The following is an 18,310-nucleotide window of genomic DNA, read 5'->3' on the forward strand; positions in this document are numbered from 1 at the left end:
GGGGGGGTTTACTGAATAGATTATTCTCTAGTGGATATAGATCCTTCTACATCCAAAATGTCAGCTCAGGGTAGTAGGTTAGGTTTAATGCAAGCAGATGTTGATTTGGGTCAATCTAGAATTAAATTTTTTGTAACAATTTGAGTCTTTCGCATCAAATGTGTCTAGTGCATTAGTAGGGACAGTGTCACCCTCGTTCCTTTGGCCACTCTGCAGCCCTACCACTTTCCTCAGCGCCCCCTCCCAACAGGTCTGGTAGTCCCAGGGTTTCCCGACGAAAATAACATCCCATGATACTCAAGGACTGTACCCTCTGTCTCCTGCCTTTGTTTCTTGGTCATCCATGGACTGAGTTAGATCGTGGTTGCATAAGGACAGGTATGGTAGGTCTAGAGCTTTGTGTTTTATGCTAGGTCTAGACCCTGTGTTTGACCCCGCTGTCCCACAGTTATTTTAGTGATTTGTCCGAGCCAGATAACCGTTTGCAGTCCATAGTAAGTGCTGCTGTTGCACCTGGAGCTGTCGCTAGAAGTCCTGAGTCTGTAGATAGGCAGTTGAATAGTCAGCGTTTGCACCAGTTTTCCCCTTCGATCTCTGATGGTCCAAGTTTCGTTTTTGACAAGGCCATTGTTATTTCCATCCCTGGGCTTTTGTGGCTTTTTTGGAATGCCTTTCAAGCATGCCAGATATTTGCGTTCGCCCATTAGTGTGTTGGTTTCTGTAAGGTGTCGAGTCCACTTACAGTTCCGCATATGTCGTCGATCCATGCAAGGTGTCATTGAGGCCGCGCAAGGCATGATTGAGTTTGCACGAGGTGTCAGTGAGTTAGTACAGGCATTACCGAGTCCTCACAGATGTCAGCGAGTACACACGGGAGGCACCGTGGGTGTCAGGGAGTCCGCATGAGACATCAGAGGGCCTGCTCAAGGCTTTAGCAAGTCTGTATGAGGCATCAGTGAGTCTGCACAGTGAGAAAGCTTTCAACTTCCGAGTTTTTATCAGATAGATGATGAGAACTTTTTCTGGCCGAGAGAGGTGCAATTGCATCTGCTAAGTGGCATTTCTCTATTCAAGAGGCCAAGACATGTATAAAAGCTTGGCTGATATCATTGTAGCTGTGTCCTTTAGTGAATCGTGCTGAACACCGTTGAACAGTGTTTGAAGGAGTTTGGTGGACTTCTTGTTGAACAGTGTTTAAAGGAGTTTGGTGGACTTCTTCCTCCTTGGGCCAGGGATCCTTTGATAAGCCCTAAGGGTTTTCACTTCCCTAGACAAGACATTTTTTGATGTGATAGGTGAACTGTCTCATGTCACTAGCAACCTCAAAGTTCACACAAGAGAGCAGCTATGCTCTCAGCTGGTTCCTTCAGTCTCCCTCCTTAGCAGACAGTTATGAGTTTCAGTTCTTCCCTTTGGGATGATAATAGATGGCAAGCTATCTATGCCTATAGCTGCAGAGTGAGAGAGAAAACTGGAACAGTACTTTTCTCCACCAGTGCCAGGCCACTAAAGGGAAGTCTCCTCTTCCTTTTACTATAAACGGACTTTGGGCAATTCTACCTCTTGTCCTCAGTTTCCTTTCCAGGCTCAGAAAGGAAGATTTGTCCTTTTGCAGCAACGATCCAAATCTCGTTCAGCCAAAACGGAATGTGTAATTCCTCCAATAATACCAAGAATACTAAGTCTGATAAAGAATAACGCTTCAAGCCCAAAGGTGCCTGTGGGTGGCAGGGTGGGCCACTTGACTGAGAGTTATCAGATTGATAGCTCAAAGGTGGAACTGTCCTTTAGGGCTTGACCACAGATTCCAGGGGGTCTGGTTCTGGGGATAGAACTCTCAGGCATTCTAGCCGGTTTGCCCATAATGTGATTAGGGTGGGGATGATAGTATTCTTGTAATAACTTTGGTCTTAGCAAGTGGATCAGGCTTACACTTGGGCCACTCTAATCATGTTGTGCCATCCCCTGTGGGGTAGGGTAGGGACGCGGACATTTGGGAGTCAGCTCTCACTTGTGCCATTGGAGGGAGAATAAACTTCATGAAAGACTAATGATATCTTTTTAAAGTTTTCACGTTGATTTTTTTTTTTTTTTTTTTTTTTTTTTCTCAAATCTTTATGACAAGTAGATATAAAGATTTGAGTACCCCTGGGCCCTTTGATGGTAGTGACTCAGCACAGTTGACAGCTGCTGGAACTTCCTCTGACAACCTTTCTCTGGAAAAATCAAATAAAATTCCTAATGTAATTACTGTACACTGGAACCCTATGCTCCAGTACAAAGCAAACCAAAAAAAATATATATATATCTTGACCCAACCTTGATTCACTTCGGCTCCCTGTTTGGAAGCAGAAGTTGGTCACAATTCCTGACCTTAGAAACAGAGAAGAAAATATTGGCATTGAAATTAGAAAACTTCCTGTTGAATTGACATTCAACTACTGAAATGTCATTCAGACAAATAAAAGATCAGATGTGGCTGATAGAAACCACAACAGAAAATCAGTGGCTTATAGAAACCACAACAGAAAATCATTCAGAAAATTACTTAACTATAAAAAATATTGACAATATAAAGGTACATATCAAAAACATTACAATATGAACAGTGTACAGGGTACCATAGTACTCCCTGATAATGATGAATAACCAATAGAAAAGAATATATTGCTGGATTCCCTTAAAAAAGGTACAACAATGTACAAGATTGCGAAATATATAACACAGCCAGTAGACGGAGTAATGGAAAAACACTGAGAATAGCAAAGGTAAAATTTAAAGACCATGAATTACCCTTAAAGATTAAAACCATGGGCCAAAGCAGAGAACTGGGACCGTATGTTCCAAAACCACTACAGTACCAAAACTGCAGTATGTATGGACATACAAGGAAAAATTGCCGTAATAGATCTATATGTGCATATTGTGGATCTGACAAACCTACCACACAGTGGAGGTGTGGTGAAGTGAAATGCGTTAACTATCTTAGTTTAACCAGACCACAAAGCTGATTAACAGCTCTCCTAGGGCTGGCCCGAAGGATTAGATTTATTTTATGTGGCTAAGAACCAACTGGTTACCTAGCAACGGGACCTACAGCTTATTGTGGAATCCGAACCACATTATGACGAGAAATGAATTTCTATAACCAGAAATAAATTCCTCTAATTCTTCATTCACCAGTCAGAGAGTCGAACGCTGGGCCAACAGTGTGCTAGCCGAAAGCTCTACCCACCCCGCCAATGAAGAACTACTGAAATGCATTAATTGTGGACAGAATCACCATGCAAGATAAGGAGTGTATGTATTATATATATAATACAGAATTAAAATTACTTCAGGAAAGAACAGAAATGCCTATAAAAGAGGCCAAACTAGAATTAAAAGTTAGAGGAATGCATGATCCTGCTAGAAAACGAACGTTTTCTCTACTGTAACTAGATCAAACAATGAAATAAAAATGTAAATAGATAAGAGTAACAAAGCTCTGATAGATCAGTCTCAGAGAAAAATAACCACTTTGCAAGAAGATACTAATATAGCAAAGAACCAAATGTATACAGATATTTGTTCAAATTCATTTGAGATATTAACCCTTAAACGCCTATTGGACGTATCATACGTCGACTAAAATTGTCTGTTGGGTGCCGAGTGGACGTACCGTCACGTCGACTACAAAAATTTCAACCTTCGGTCAATTTTGACTCGATCAAAATGGTCGAAAAACGCAATTGTAAGCTAAAACTCTTACATTCTAGTAATATTCAGTCATGTACCTTCATTTTGCAACAAATTGGAAGTCTCTAGCACAATATTTCGATTTATAGTGAATTTTTAAAAAAAACTTTTTTCTTACGCACGGGCGGTAACTCTGCCGAAAATTTCATAAATTCTTTCGTCATTTTGTCGTAATTTTTGCACTGTTCTATATTAGCCGTTACATAAAGTTTTATATATGAAAATGTGTGCAATTTCATGTACAATACAGCAAAATACAACCCATGGTTGTAGCTTTTATCAGTTTGGAAATATTTTCATATAAACCACGATAACTGCCAAAATTTCAACCTTCGGTCAAATTTGACTCGACCGAAATGGTCAAAAAATGCAATTTTAAGCTAAAACTCTTACGATCTAGTAATATTCAATCATTTACCTTCATTTTGCAACCAATTGGAAGTCTCTAGCACAATATTTTGATTTATGGTGAATTTTTGAAAAAAAACTTTTTCCTTACGTCCCGCCAGAAAGTCTTTAAATCACGTTGTCGTAATGTTTGCACTGTTTTATATTAGTCGTTACATAAAGTTTTATATATGTAAATGTGCGCAATTTCATGTAGAATACAACAGAAAATAACTCATGGTTGTAGCTTTTATCAGTTTTGAAATATTTTCATATAAATCATGATAACTGCCAAAATTTCAAGCTTGGTCAACTTTAACTCGACCAAATGGTAAAAAAACGCAATTATAAGCTAAAACTCTTACATTCTAGTAATATTCAATCATGTACCTTCATTTTTCAACAAACTGGAAGTCTCTAGCACAATATTTCGATTTATGGTGAATTTCTAAAAAAAAAAAAAAAAATTTTTTTTTCCCTCACGTCTCAGCGCTGGTGGTAACTCGGCGAACATCTCAGAAATTCTTTCGTCATGTTGTCGTAATGTTTGCATCGTTTTACATTAGTCGTTACATAAACTTTTATATATGAAAATGTGTGCAATTTCATGTAGAATACAACAGAAAATAGCTCATGGTTGTAGCTTTTATCAGTTTTGAAATATTTTCACATAAATCACGATAACTGCCAAAATTTCAACCTTCGGTCAACTTTAACTCGACCGAAATGGTAAAAAAACGCAAATGTAAGCTAAAACTCTTACATTCTAGTAATATTCAATGGTTTAACTTCATTTTGCAATAAATTGGAAGTCTCTAGCACAATATTTCGATTTATGGTGAATTTTAAAAAAACATTTTTCCTTACGCTCTTGCTGGTAACTCGGCGAACATCTCAGAAATTCTTTCGTCTCGTTGTCGTAATATTTGCACCGCTTTATATTAGTCGTTACATAAAGTTTTATATATGAAAATGTGCGCAATTTCATGTAAAATACAACAAAAAATAACTCATGGTTGTAGCTTTTATCAGTTTTGAAATATTTCCATATAAATCACGATAAATAGAAAAATTCGACTTTCGGTCAACTTTAACTTTCGACCGAAATGGTCGAAAACTGCCATTGTAAGCTAAAACACTTACAGTCTAGTAATAGTCAATCAATTAGCTTCATTTTTCAACAAACGGGAAGTCTCCAGCACAGTATTTCGATTTATGGTGAATTTTTGAAAAAAACATTTTTTACGTCCCGGCGTTATTTAATTCATGCATCATTTTGTGATAATATTTTCTGTGTTGCTTTGATCGTTTTAAAATTTGTTATATACCAAAATCATCGCAATTTAGTGTACAATACAACTAAAAAAAATTAACTCATTAGCTTTAACAGTTTTGCTTACAGCGCGATTTTTATATATTATATACGTTTTTTTTTCGCTGTCATATATTCCAATATTTATATATGATAATGATATTTTTTTTAATTTCTGATGGTTGCATACTAAACTTCAGGCAATGACAAAAAAATGAGCCAAAAATGAACTCTTAATCTTAAAAACTGAGCGTGCTGTGATTTTTTGAAAAAAACTTTTTTCCGTGGGCGCTAACTCACTAACGATACGGCATACAGGAGACGTTTTTGTAAATAGGGCTTCGGCGTTAAAGGGTTAAGAGAAATGGAAACGCTAGAAGATAATACAAGCACCACAGAAATATTAGAAGATAGGTATGATGAATTAGAAGCTAAAAAAAAAAAAAAGGCCTTTAGAGAGAACTCCACCCAAGACCAACAAAAACCAACTATTATTAGATACATCCATTAAAACAAAGGTGGGAGACCCGAAGAAAGAACAAAAGTAAAAAAAGATTATAAGAATATACCTTTGTCTCTTAAAGTAATAATAAAACCATTGGAAACAGATACCCAGAACATCAAAGAAATAGTTGAGGAACAAACCATTGACAAGAATGATTATGTGACGGGAGAAGAGATCACTCCATCACCGTTAATAGGTGCAGGAAGAGTAAACGAAGAAACAACACATGAAAACACTTGGATGTAATGAATATTTCACTGGACTATGTAACAAAAACAAAAGTGTAACAGAACACAGTTTGTCAAACACTATACAAAATTTTATAAGATACAGAAATAAAGAAACTACTAGTTTAAACACTCACGAAAAGGGCTGTATGTGCATTGGGCACGTGATGTCTTATAAAGAAAAACAAATGTTGTAAATAGGATTTTAGAAAAAATGCAAATTGATGATCCACAAAAAGAAAATAACACTTGTACACACTAATGTAATACTTTCAATAATTATATTATACAACGGAACGTAAATTATCTACAGACCAGATTACATATGGGAGAAATACAATGATTATTAAGGGAATATGAACCTAAATGTTGTATATTAATATTTGCCATAGAGCCAGAAACAGTGTGATCGCCCGTACGAGCCCATGACAGCCACTCAGTACATATGTCACACCCTTCCGGACTCCAATATGGATGGTCTGTACCCTGTACACTGCAGGAGCCACCCCGACAAAACTCATGCTGAGTCTTGATGGAGTCTATCCGCTTCTTACAGGCGGCATTAGCGCACTTATTTGGCAAAGCCTATAAAAGAAAGTAATACTATGAAACACCCCTAAAATGTTTAAGGAACTATGTTATATAAGCCATTACATCATGAGAAAAAACGAGCATATAGTTTTTATATTCTCGAGTGAGGTGACATTCATTCTAACATCTCTTTTTATATTCTCGAATGAGGTGACATTCATTCTACTATCTCGAATGGCTGGATTCATGCCCAGTTGACATCCCTGTTCGAGGCTCATCTCCAGTGGGCGCTAGGCACGGGAAAAAAGGGGGGTTACTCACTGGGGGAGAGCTACAACTGAAGGGAGATCTATGATCACGAACAAGGAAGTTGAATAGTATTGGGATTATGTCAGTTCTATGACAGAGCAACAGGTAAATCCATGCCATTCGAGTCGAGGGCATCATACACCAAGAATGTGGGCTACCATGTAGGCATAGCCTAGACTGGGGGATCTATGTATATCCAATATAGGACATCGATCGCCCCAGACGAATAACGTTGGCAAGAATCGATACTCACGACTTCATTGGTGCATGGCAACAACCTTACAGCTAATAGAACGACATATCTTTATTTGAGTTCATAACTCATTTCTATATTACACCATTCGACATAAAAGAGCTACTATTTCGAATCAATTCGACATAAAAAAGTTACTATTTCGAATCAATCCGTCATGAGAAAAGCTACTATTTCGAAATAATTCGACTTTAGGTATCTGGTAACTCGACTGGGAGCCAGTGTATCATATGTGATTTTTCGTTCTGAAACAATTCTGAGTCGAAAGGCCCGACAGAGCTTTGATGAAACCTTCTAGAATGTTCCAGAAGCCCCATCACTTTTCCACACTGACAATGGGACATAAATCGGAGGTTTTACACGAAAAACTCTATCAAAATGTCCAAAACATAGTCAAGTCACACAAACAACACTAAAAGGAATTACCTCAAGTACCGAAAGCGTCTATCATCCGCTTCAGTAAACCTAAAAGTAGCAAAGGTTAGCCTAACTTTAGCGCTAGCACTAGCGTTTGGGCTATCGATAATTTCATACCAAGCAGGTTTATATAAACTTTCCAAGCATGTTTAACAGTTCACGCTAGGGTTTTTTGACATGCTGAATCTAAAAATCCTACCCTAACCTATGCTTTTCGCTTGAATTAAGGCAGAATCCTAGCCTAAAGACGGGTAGCGGTATGACGCTCCCGAGCCATCATTTCGGACACTAAAAAATATATGAAAATATTAGTTAAGGGCAGGTACTTATCTTATTCCCCGTTGACTGAGATGAAGACTCCATGCTAAATAAAGTAGATAATCCTTCAAATTACGCCGGAAAAGATTTTACCACACACACCAAAAAGCGCAGCTAGAAAAACATTGGGTTGGCAACATGTGCATGCGCAGTAGATGCGTAGTCGCGTTTTGACCCAGTTCATTCGAACTAGCCACGGAAGCGCAAATGGAAGGGTGTAACCAGTGGAGATGTTTAGCCATGAATTGATTCATCAATGCGGCGGATAGGGGGTCAAAGTGCATACCCCCCGAGACCTGATATCCTATCACAATAGTGACAAGCTTCCGTTAACCGGAATGAATACGTGCCAACCCTGTGCTATAAGTTCTCTGATAAGGGATTTAGCCGGGGCGCTGCCTAAGGCAGACGTAACTGCATGAGGCTCTCGCGGCTCCCAGACTAAAAATAGGGTTTTCATTTCCCTTCGGGTTCAAACCCCGTTTATTAAGGGAATATGAACCAATGATACTATGTTTACAACATGCCAACAAAACAATATCAGCAGTGGGTAAACATACCTTAGTATCAACATCTAGAGAAGAAGAAGGAAATTTATGTACTGCTATATATGTATATAACAAAGTACGTTATGACAGAGTACCTGTAAACTTTACTGACTTGCAAATATCAAGTATTAAAATACAAATAAAAACAACAATTACATAATTTATAATATATTTGTTATGCAGTCAACCTAATAAAAATTACAGCATTGATAAACTTAAAGATTTACTTAACAATACCAAGGAACTTACATTAATAATAGGTGATTTTAATACTCACAACCCAATATGGGACTGTAATTGTATAAACTCAAATAGAACAGGTAGTAAAATAGAAGAATTCATGGATTCAAACGACATGTGCTGTATAAATGATGATGAAATTCGCACATATTTTTTAAAAGCACATGGAACATTTTCCTCGGTCGACTTAACTCTGTGTACAAGAAGTATAGTTGACAGATTAGATTGGAATACAGTTGATGACTTGCACACCAGTGATCATTTCCAAGTATTAATTTCTTATTACAAAATAATCTCGCAAAATATGTCCCTCACTATAACATTTATAAAGCAGATTGGGAGCAATATGAAATGCACACTAGAAATATCCCACCATTTGAATATTTAAAAGACCATAATGAAACTAATAAATTTTTTGCTGATTTCATTAAAAATGCTGCTGATAAAGCAATACCAAAATCAAAACACCATCCAACAAAACACAGGGTTCCATGGTGGTCCGATAAGTTAACAGAATTAATAAATATAAAACATTCAATAGGGAGACGATTAGATAATTTGAATAGAAAGTTCAGTAAAATAAATAAAACATTACCGATAATAGAAGGAACTTTACAAAAAATTACTGTATTATTACTAGAAATTGATACATTAACACCTCTATACAACAAAATATCTGCAAAATTTAAAAGAGAAGTAATTCAAGGAAGAATCATTTCATGGAGGAAATATGTATCAGATCTCTCTAAAAATACTCCCATACAAAGAATATGGGAAAATTCAGGAAAATAAATGGTACCCATGTTATACCACCTAGACATGGCATATTAAAAGATGGGAAAAGAACACTTGATCCAAAAGAAATAATTAATATGTAATAGGAGAAAATTTAGCAAATGTAAGTAGTGATAAAAATTTAGATGAACACTTCCACACAAAGAAAATTAGTATAGAGTTAATAAAAATAAATTTTGAAACAATAGAAGATATATATTATAATAGAAAATTTAATATGTCAGAGCTGGAATGTGCTCTCTGGAACAGCAATAAATCTGCCCCTGGGGGTGACAATATTTGTTTTGAGATGATCTGCCACTTATCACCTTTGGCAAAGTCATACTTATTAGAGTTTTATAATCATTCATGGCTTCGAAATTTATTTCCAGATGAATGGTGTAAAGCTATAGTAATTCCTATCCCCAAACCTGGAAAGGATCCCAGTAATGTAAATAATTAGAGACCAATTTCTTTAACAAGCTGCTTATGCAAATTGTTAGAGAAAATTGTAAATGTTCGACTAACATGGCACATTCGAGAAAATAAAATTTTGACTCCCACTCAGTTCGGGTCAAAGTGTAACAGATCTACGTTAGATTCTATCTCTAACTTAGAAGACCATATATGCAGAGGTTTTGAACGAAAACAAATTACTGTAACTGTCTTTTTTTATATTGAAAAAGCATACGATACTACATGCAGGTATGCTATATTAAAAACTTTACAAAACAACATCTGTGGACATTTACCTAGGTTTATACAGAACTTTTTGACAAACCACAGTTTTCAGGTGAGAATTGATGATGATCTGCCTAGAACATTTCCACTTGAAAATGGTGTTCCACAGGGAAGCTTCCGTAGTGGCACACTGTTTACTTTAGCAATTAATGATATCAGTAATAATTACCTATTGGCATTAAAAGTAACCTGTATATAGATGATTTTGTCATTTATTATTCAGCATCTCGAGTAAAACATACAGAACGAATCATTAATAAAAGCATATTAAGAATAGATGAATGGGCCTCATCTGTAGGCTTTAAATTTTCCGTAGATAAAACTCAAGCAATCATATTTTATAAAAATAAAAATGGAAAAAAGGTAAAGAAATAGATTTAAAATTAGAAATCATAGTGTACCAATTGGCCAAACAGCAAAATTTTTGGGATTAGTATTTGTTACTCACTTGAACGGGAAAGCCCACATAACATGTAAAATCAAAATGTAAAAGAGTTTTAAATCTAATTAAAAAAAACTTTTGAACACTACTTGGGGAACTGATAGACATACCCTTACTGTACTGTATAAAGCAACAGTTCTGTCTATCATTGATTATGGAAGTGAAGTATATGGCTCAGCATCAGACACAGCACTGAAAATGTTAGACCCTGTTCACAATGAAGGCCTTTGAATATTCTCAGGAGCCTTTAGATCGTCACCAAAATCATCTTTACAAGTTGAATGTGTTGAGCTACCTCTGTCTCTCCATAGAGAGCTAGTAACAATGAAAAGTGCTCTAAGAATTCAGACAAGTGATTTCCCAACAAAGAAATTATTTGAATTAAGAGATGTATTTATAAATAACCATCCTCCACCTTTCCCAGTTAGAGCTAGAAGATTGTTTGAGTCCTTGAATATAAATATACAAGTGCCTTTAATAGTAAAATCACCTCCTCCCTGGACAGTGAATCAACTGAGAATTTGTACACCTGAAATACAGTGAACCCCCCGTATTCGCGGGTGATGCGTCCCACACCCCCCCGCGAATAGGTCAAATCCGCGAATGCTTAAAACCCATCTAAAAACACTTAGAACTGCCCATTTTGATAGCTTAAACCAAGAGAAACCCTGTAAAAATGCTTATACCTGAGTGTTTTAATAGTTTTATCACAAAAAGTGCATTTATTCATGAAAAATATATGAAAATACAGTAATTAGTGACTATTTCTCAGTGAAAAATACAGCAAATGGGCGAATTTTCCGTGAATGATGGCTAGATATGTTCCACAGAGAAACCCGCGAACCATGAGAACGCGAATACGGGGTTTTTACTGTATATATAAAAAAATTACTCATACACCAGAACACCATAGACAACATACAATAGAGCATATATACCAAAAAGGTCCACATTACTTAATATATACAGATGGATCTAAATCAGAACAGGGAGTGGGATATGCTGCAGTATCCCAAGACAAAACTTATCAATTCTCTCTTCCTAATAATGCTGCAGTATCCAGCAATTGCATCAAAACATCATTCAATAATTTTGTGATTCTCTCTTTCAGAGTTACAAATCAAAAAATAATATATACAACAAATTGATTATTTCTCCATAACTTATATAATAATGGAAAAAATGTAGAAAGATGTTGGATTCATGTAGGGATCAAAGGAAAGACAAATTGTGTGACAAGATCAAACGTGAAACTGATTATGTAATGCACATAAAAATGGGTATTATAAAAAATGGCAATATATTGGAATGAAGAACATCATCTCAATAACTTTTTGTGACCAGGAGTGCTCAGATTTTGTCAGACATGTGTTAAGTGAGTGTCCAAAGTTTGACCAACAGCGACTGTCAAGAAATAAATCAATGGAGGAAATTTTTCAGAATTTGTACATTTTACATTTGAATGAAGAACTGTAATTTAATTAATAAAATATAAAAATAGTAGATAACAACAAACCCTTTTAGCATTTGTCAAATTTAAAAATTTTTTTTAATATTATAACTTATATTTGAGTGTGTGTATGTAAGGAAGCCTGAGTAAATTTATTTATTGTATGTATGTGTTTCAGTATGAGAGCATGTGTCTATGTGCAGTTTTTAATTTAATTTTAATTCATTCATCATCGTACTGGATGATCTGTTGGGTCCTAGTGCTTGGCCTCAGGCCTAGACCTGGTGTTTTAATCTAATCCTTCGGGCCAGCCCTATGAGAGCTGAAAGTCAGCTCAGTGGTCTGGTTAAACTACTTTAATAATAATAATAATTTCACTCAAGTTGTGGAACACATAGATGTAGATACCTGCATAGAGAAAGTTCTTTTGGAAGATTATTGCATTCCATTCAGGAGTTCACTTCCTCTTCAACCATCTCAAAACCCTTATGTCATACAGAGCAACCTAGATAAGAGACAGGTGTTGTCAAGAACTATTTTCTCCATCAGAGAAGGCAGTCTTAGAGAAAGCACTGGCTACTTTGCTGGTCTCTTTACACTGGCTATTCCTAATTCCAAAGACCACAGGAGGCCAGAGGCCAGTCCTAGACATCCAGGCTCAATCGTTGTGTACAACTGCTCCCAATTTTTTTCATGGAGTTAACCTCTATGGATGGACGACATGGATGTTTACAGGGTACATGAACGATGCTTACTCTTATGTCCCCAATCACCAGCTTTCAGGAAGTGCCTACTCTTTGTCTTTGGAGAAAGACATACCAGTATTGAGCTTTTCGTTTTGGACTGGGTTCCATGACCCAAGTTGTCACAAGGGTGCTATCCCCTTCATGAATGTTCTACTTATTTGGAGTAGTCACTTCTTTACTTGGATGACCCACTGCGACCCTACATTGTGACCCTTTGCTCGGTCTTCCTTCACAACATCAACATAAACAAACGACGAGTGCGAAATGCAACGTCATGCATAAGTATTCACAACAGAGTTAACATATTCCCTCTCGTTTAAAAGGAAACAAAAGAGATCTGCTTTCAAAGTAGTAAACATTACATGACAAAAAAAATTATCTACTCATAAAATCTATTTAAGATTTCAGGGATCCACTCAAATACTTTAGCTATTCTCAAAGAATTTACCCACTTTTTGTCAACACATCAGCCAACTGCGCTTTTGAATCTACCCATAATATCTTGAACTCTCCATTCTGAACCAATTCTTTGAGAAGTAACTATGTCAATTCTCAGTCTCTTTTCTGAAACATTTGTAACCAAGTACACATTCTCATAAAGTGAACAGTTGTCCACATAGAGATCCACAGGCAGATTTCTCTTTCGATCATACAGTATTTGAGATAACATGTTAGCAAGGTAGTAGGCCATATCCCGTGCCTCAGGAACTGCTAGTGTTTCTGCTGGAAGAGTGCTTTTTACAACCCTTCTTATTTTCTTTGACTCCCAGTATAAAGTACAACTATTTCCATTTTCATCCACTAGGAAAATCACGAGCCCCCAGCACTACTAAATCCATCAGGGAGATTGGTATAAGAAGCATCACTGTACACAACCAACTTTTCTTAGACATTTGTTTGCCTCAATCAGATCTTTTACTTTAGGGTTATTTATTTTACAGCTAAGTTCCAATGCATCATATGATGAGTCAGTTCTTGAATTAGTACTAGAGTCCTAAAATTCTCCTTTTCTTCTTCATTACACTGCATTCTTATTTACTCCTCTCTCAGCACTTACATTTATAGATTCCAGAGATTTACAATACTCATTTTGATGAAGTGTGACACCATGCTCATTCTGTACAATATCCAGGCCAGTGTATCTAAATGTAGCATTACTTTGCTCCCTAACCTGAAAATGATTTCTGATTTAGGCAGCGACTACACTTTCAAATTTCTTTATTCCATCCCACAAGAAATCATCCACAGTACATGCATCAAAAGCACTGCACAATTCTCCTTGACAATACCAATAGGATACTGCAGGGTCAGTTTTCACCTGATTACATCCCATCTTCAACAAGAAAGTTCACTGTGAGATACCATTTTCAAGTAACAATCATTAAGACCATATAAACTTTAAATTTCGTTAGTACGTTATCATCACAACCAGCTTCAACAGGTGGAATGGGATACACTTCACACTGAAACTGTTCACTCTGTAGGAATGTGGCCTTAATACCAATTGAATTCACTGCCCCACCTTTTGGAAGGCAATATGCCAACAGAGGACTTCAACACTTCCTTGCTAACAGTGGGAGAATCTGACTGGATTTCTTCTTTTTCCTCAAAACCTCTGGCAACTAGTCATGCTTTAATTTTCTTTTTCCTATCACTGTTTTCCATTTCTGTTACCACCTATCAAACTGACAATGCCTTTTGACCCAAGTTAGAAATTTCCTCATATACACAAAAATTCTTCCAGGTTTTTAGTTCTTGTTTTGCTTTATCAAGTTCCTGACTTTGTGTTTTCACAGTTCATTACTATATCACTGGGTTCCTGCACTCCTTCTAAAACTGGTACCCTTGTTTCTACATCTCTGTTCCAGTCAATGGCTGTTATATGTCCATCTTTATGTTCAGTATTCCTCCAACTAGTATATTTTCCTGTAGATTTTCCAGCATGGCTGTGAACAGTTCCTTTTTTGGCAGGAGTCTTACTCTCTGTCCAATCTTTTTTGCCACCATTTTGTCTAACTGCATGATTATGCTCACACAGGCCATTACTGAAGGGAGAATATGCTGCTGTATGCATCACTTGAATGTTCATGTTCTCAAACATTTCTAGAAGCGTGTTGTTAGCAAACCCCCCACCATTATCACACAAGAGTTTCACAGAGGGTCCCAAAGCAATTCCCAGCTATGTCTCCATAACTTTCTTTATTATCTCTTTGGTTTCTTTACTTTTAGTCACACAAGATTTTGAGAACCATGTTGCTATATCCACCATATGCAGAAAATATATATCCCCTTTTTATAATACTCCTCTAGGTCTAATGCCACTACTTCATTGAACTCCTTTGCCTTATTCACACTAACAGTTGGCCTTGATAGTGTTTTCTTATATTTCATGCATATCTCACAGCTATCTGACACTTCTTCAGCTTACATGTAGCACATTTTGTCTTTAACACCAACATCCTTCAACAGCTGAATCAGTCTCTTAGATGTGGGATGTCTGAATTGTTGGTGCAATTTTTCTATCTTCTTTTCCTTTTCATTATCTCCCAAGATCGTCATTATTTCCTCTCTTTTCTTCCAGGCTTCTTTCTCATCCCTTAGTGGAAGGCAATAGTGTCCTGAAGAAGTACACCTCAGTTTCAACTTTTTTCCGTAAATTTCTGCAGTATCATTTTCTAAGTCCAATTTCATTTGTGCTCTCTTCATTGATTTTTTGCTGAATAAAAGGGGGATAGAGCAGTTCTCCACATCTGCTATCACACTTGCTCTGTCACCTATAATGTTCACTGGAAATTATCCTTTTATCATTGATTTATTCACATTACCACCACCAAACTTAAATGTTGTTTCACTTTCTTCCTCATCTCTTCTAATTTTGTCCCCATCTGATAAAGACTGTGTATACTTTTAGCCAGTCGCTACCACGTACTGTAGAACTGCAGGCTGTGTCCAGGATAGCATAATTAATAGATTCTGTCATCAACACTGACATCATTTTAGGATGACATCATTTCAGGATTTCCAATAATAGAATATAACTCTTTAACTCCTTTACACTACTTTCATACAGATTTTTTGGACATGCTGGAGACAGATGGTACTCTTCACATACACACACACGCATTTCCTAACCATACCATATGTCTAAACCAAGTTTCTCTGCCTATTTGTTTCACTTCTGTTTGGTATGCTTCCTCTTCCTCTACATCTAAACCTTCCATGTCCTCCTCCATGTGTAATGACATTTACCTCCTCCATGCTATATACTAGTTCAGATTTTATAACTGCAGCAGGGGTCTCACTCTCACTCCTGTTTGACACTGCACCCAATGGTTACTCTTATAGACTTCCAAAAAATTTCCTAAGAGCTTGCTGCAAGGAATCAGACATTTTATTTGTTTCACTAAAGGACACTGCTATCAACACTTTGTCTTTAACCTCTAGCCCTGCACTGTCTAGCAGTTTAAATGATAAAATACATTTTGGTATACTTACTTTGTACCTCTCCAGAACTGCACTCCTCTTCACAAATTCCAAAATGTACCTGTCCATTGTATGTTCCTTTACCTTTTTGCAGCTGTCAAGCTTTGTCCATGCCTCATACGCTGCTGACGTCTCATCCTTGTACCACTTGTCCAAGTGTTAGCAAAACTTTCATTCCATCTTCAACTGTCAACTCTTCAATATTCACTTCCTCGAAAATCTTGCTCCTTACCTCGCTTCCTTCATGGATGCTACCCATGTTTACTTTGTCTTTTCTTCTAATTACTCGTTAATCTCCACCTTCCTGCCACAACCACTCTCTGCTACCATTTGTTGATTGTGTAGACCAGTGTGGCAGGAGAAATCAAAGGCAGATTTAAAAAACTGACTTTACTCGGAGATCCGACCCACCAAGAACCTACATCGTGACCCTTCACTTGGTCCTCCTTCACAACATCAACATAAATGACAAGAGTGAAGTGCAATGTCATGCATAAGTATTATGAACAGAGTTAACAATATCACTTAGGCCACTTATCTTCTCTGGAGAAGTTAGTTCTGAGTGCTCGACTTTGGATGTTACCTCTTCACTTGCACTGGCATGGAGAGAGACTTGGCCGGACCATGAGTTGTAGCTATGGAGCCAAGAATGAGTCCTTTCCCTTCATTGGTCGTTGTCCATAGTATTTCTTCTCAAAGGGAAGTCCCTAGAGTCCCTAACCCCAGACCTCTCACTGTTTAGTTGCCTCGAACGAGGATGGTGTGTGGTTATCGGGAACCAGTCGCTTCAAGCGTGTGGTCGCCAGTAGAAGCGAGTCTTCTCATTAACTGCCAGGAGTTGATGGCTATCCAGAGGGAATTTATGTAATTTCTGACTTCTCAGGCGTGCCTTCTCTAAACCATATTAGAAGGCAGGAAGCATGAATTCAGCAACTTTGGTAGCCATTACCAGGGCTTTAGCCTCTGGACAGTGGAGAGGAATATTGTCCATATGCCTCAGTTGGTTCCTGGTTGACTGTATGTTTGGTGGACACATTAAATCATCCAGGACAGTCATTGTCTCCAGCTGTGTCTCCCCAGTTCCAGACTCTGAAGCCTGGGCAGTAGACGTTATGGTTCAAGATTGGACAAACCTGTCTGTGCATGCCTTCCCCATGTTTCTGCGGTTGAAGGGGGTACTATAGGGTTGAGGACTACAGAGAACTGCACCATGTTTCTAATTGTGCTTTGGTGACCGAGAAGGCATTGGTTCCCAGTCCTTCCACCTATCAGTAGAGTTCCTAGGCATTACCGCCATAGACAAATCTGCTTCATCAGTCGGGGATAGGGAAGCTTTATGGAAATATCGAAATGCTTTGCCTAACCGCATGGAACTGTCATCTAGGTCTTCAGCTCCAGAGACTTTTATAAGTCATCTAGGAACTTTTTCTTAATGACAAGAGGAAAGTCCACTAATTTCTTGTTCAGTATTGCGGGAGCTGTACAGATTATGGTGCAAGTCCAGATTTAGTCCCTGTCTTCACACACCAATTTTAACAGTGTATAAGGGGCTGCACTTCTTGAGAGATGCCAAAGGATTATCTGTTTCCTCCATCAAGGCTAGAAATCCATGGTGACTAAGGCGAGACTGTTCACATTTTTCAGCTGGATTGTTGAAGGTTCTGCTAGGCTGCTTTTATGGAACCTATTCGTTGGCTTAAAGACTCCTTAGGGGCTCCTCCTTTCTATCCCAGAGAAAGGCATCTCTCAAAAGTCTTCCATAGAACACACTTTCTGGTGGCCTTGGCTATGGTCAAAAGAGTAAGTGGGTTACTTGCGATATAATCATTAGTAGGGTGTTCACATACTGGACCAGAACTATCTTTTTTATTTTATCCTTTTGTGCTAAG

At 37.5% G+C, this 18,310-nt stretch overlaps 1 protein-coding gene across 3 annotated transcripts in view; it reads left to right on the forward strand.

The window, feature by feature from the left end:
• Positions 1 to 18,310, forward strand: part of LOC136847456 (histone-lysine N-methyltransferase SUV39H1-like) — a 933,410-nt gene that overhangs the window by 695,716 nt on the left and 219,384 nt on the right. The window lies entirely within an intron of this gene.

Source organism: Macrobrachium rosenbergii, chromosome 16, assembly GCF_040412425.1.
Source record: "Macrobrachium rosenbergii isolate ZJJX-2024 chromosome 16, ASM4041242v1, whole genome shotgun sequence".
NCBI lineage: Eukaryota > Metazoa > Arthropoda > Malacostraca > Decapoda > Palaemonidae > Macrobrachium > Macrobrachium rosenbergii.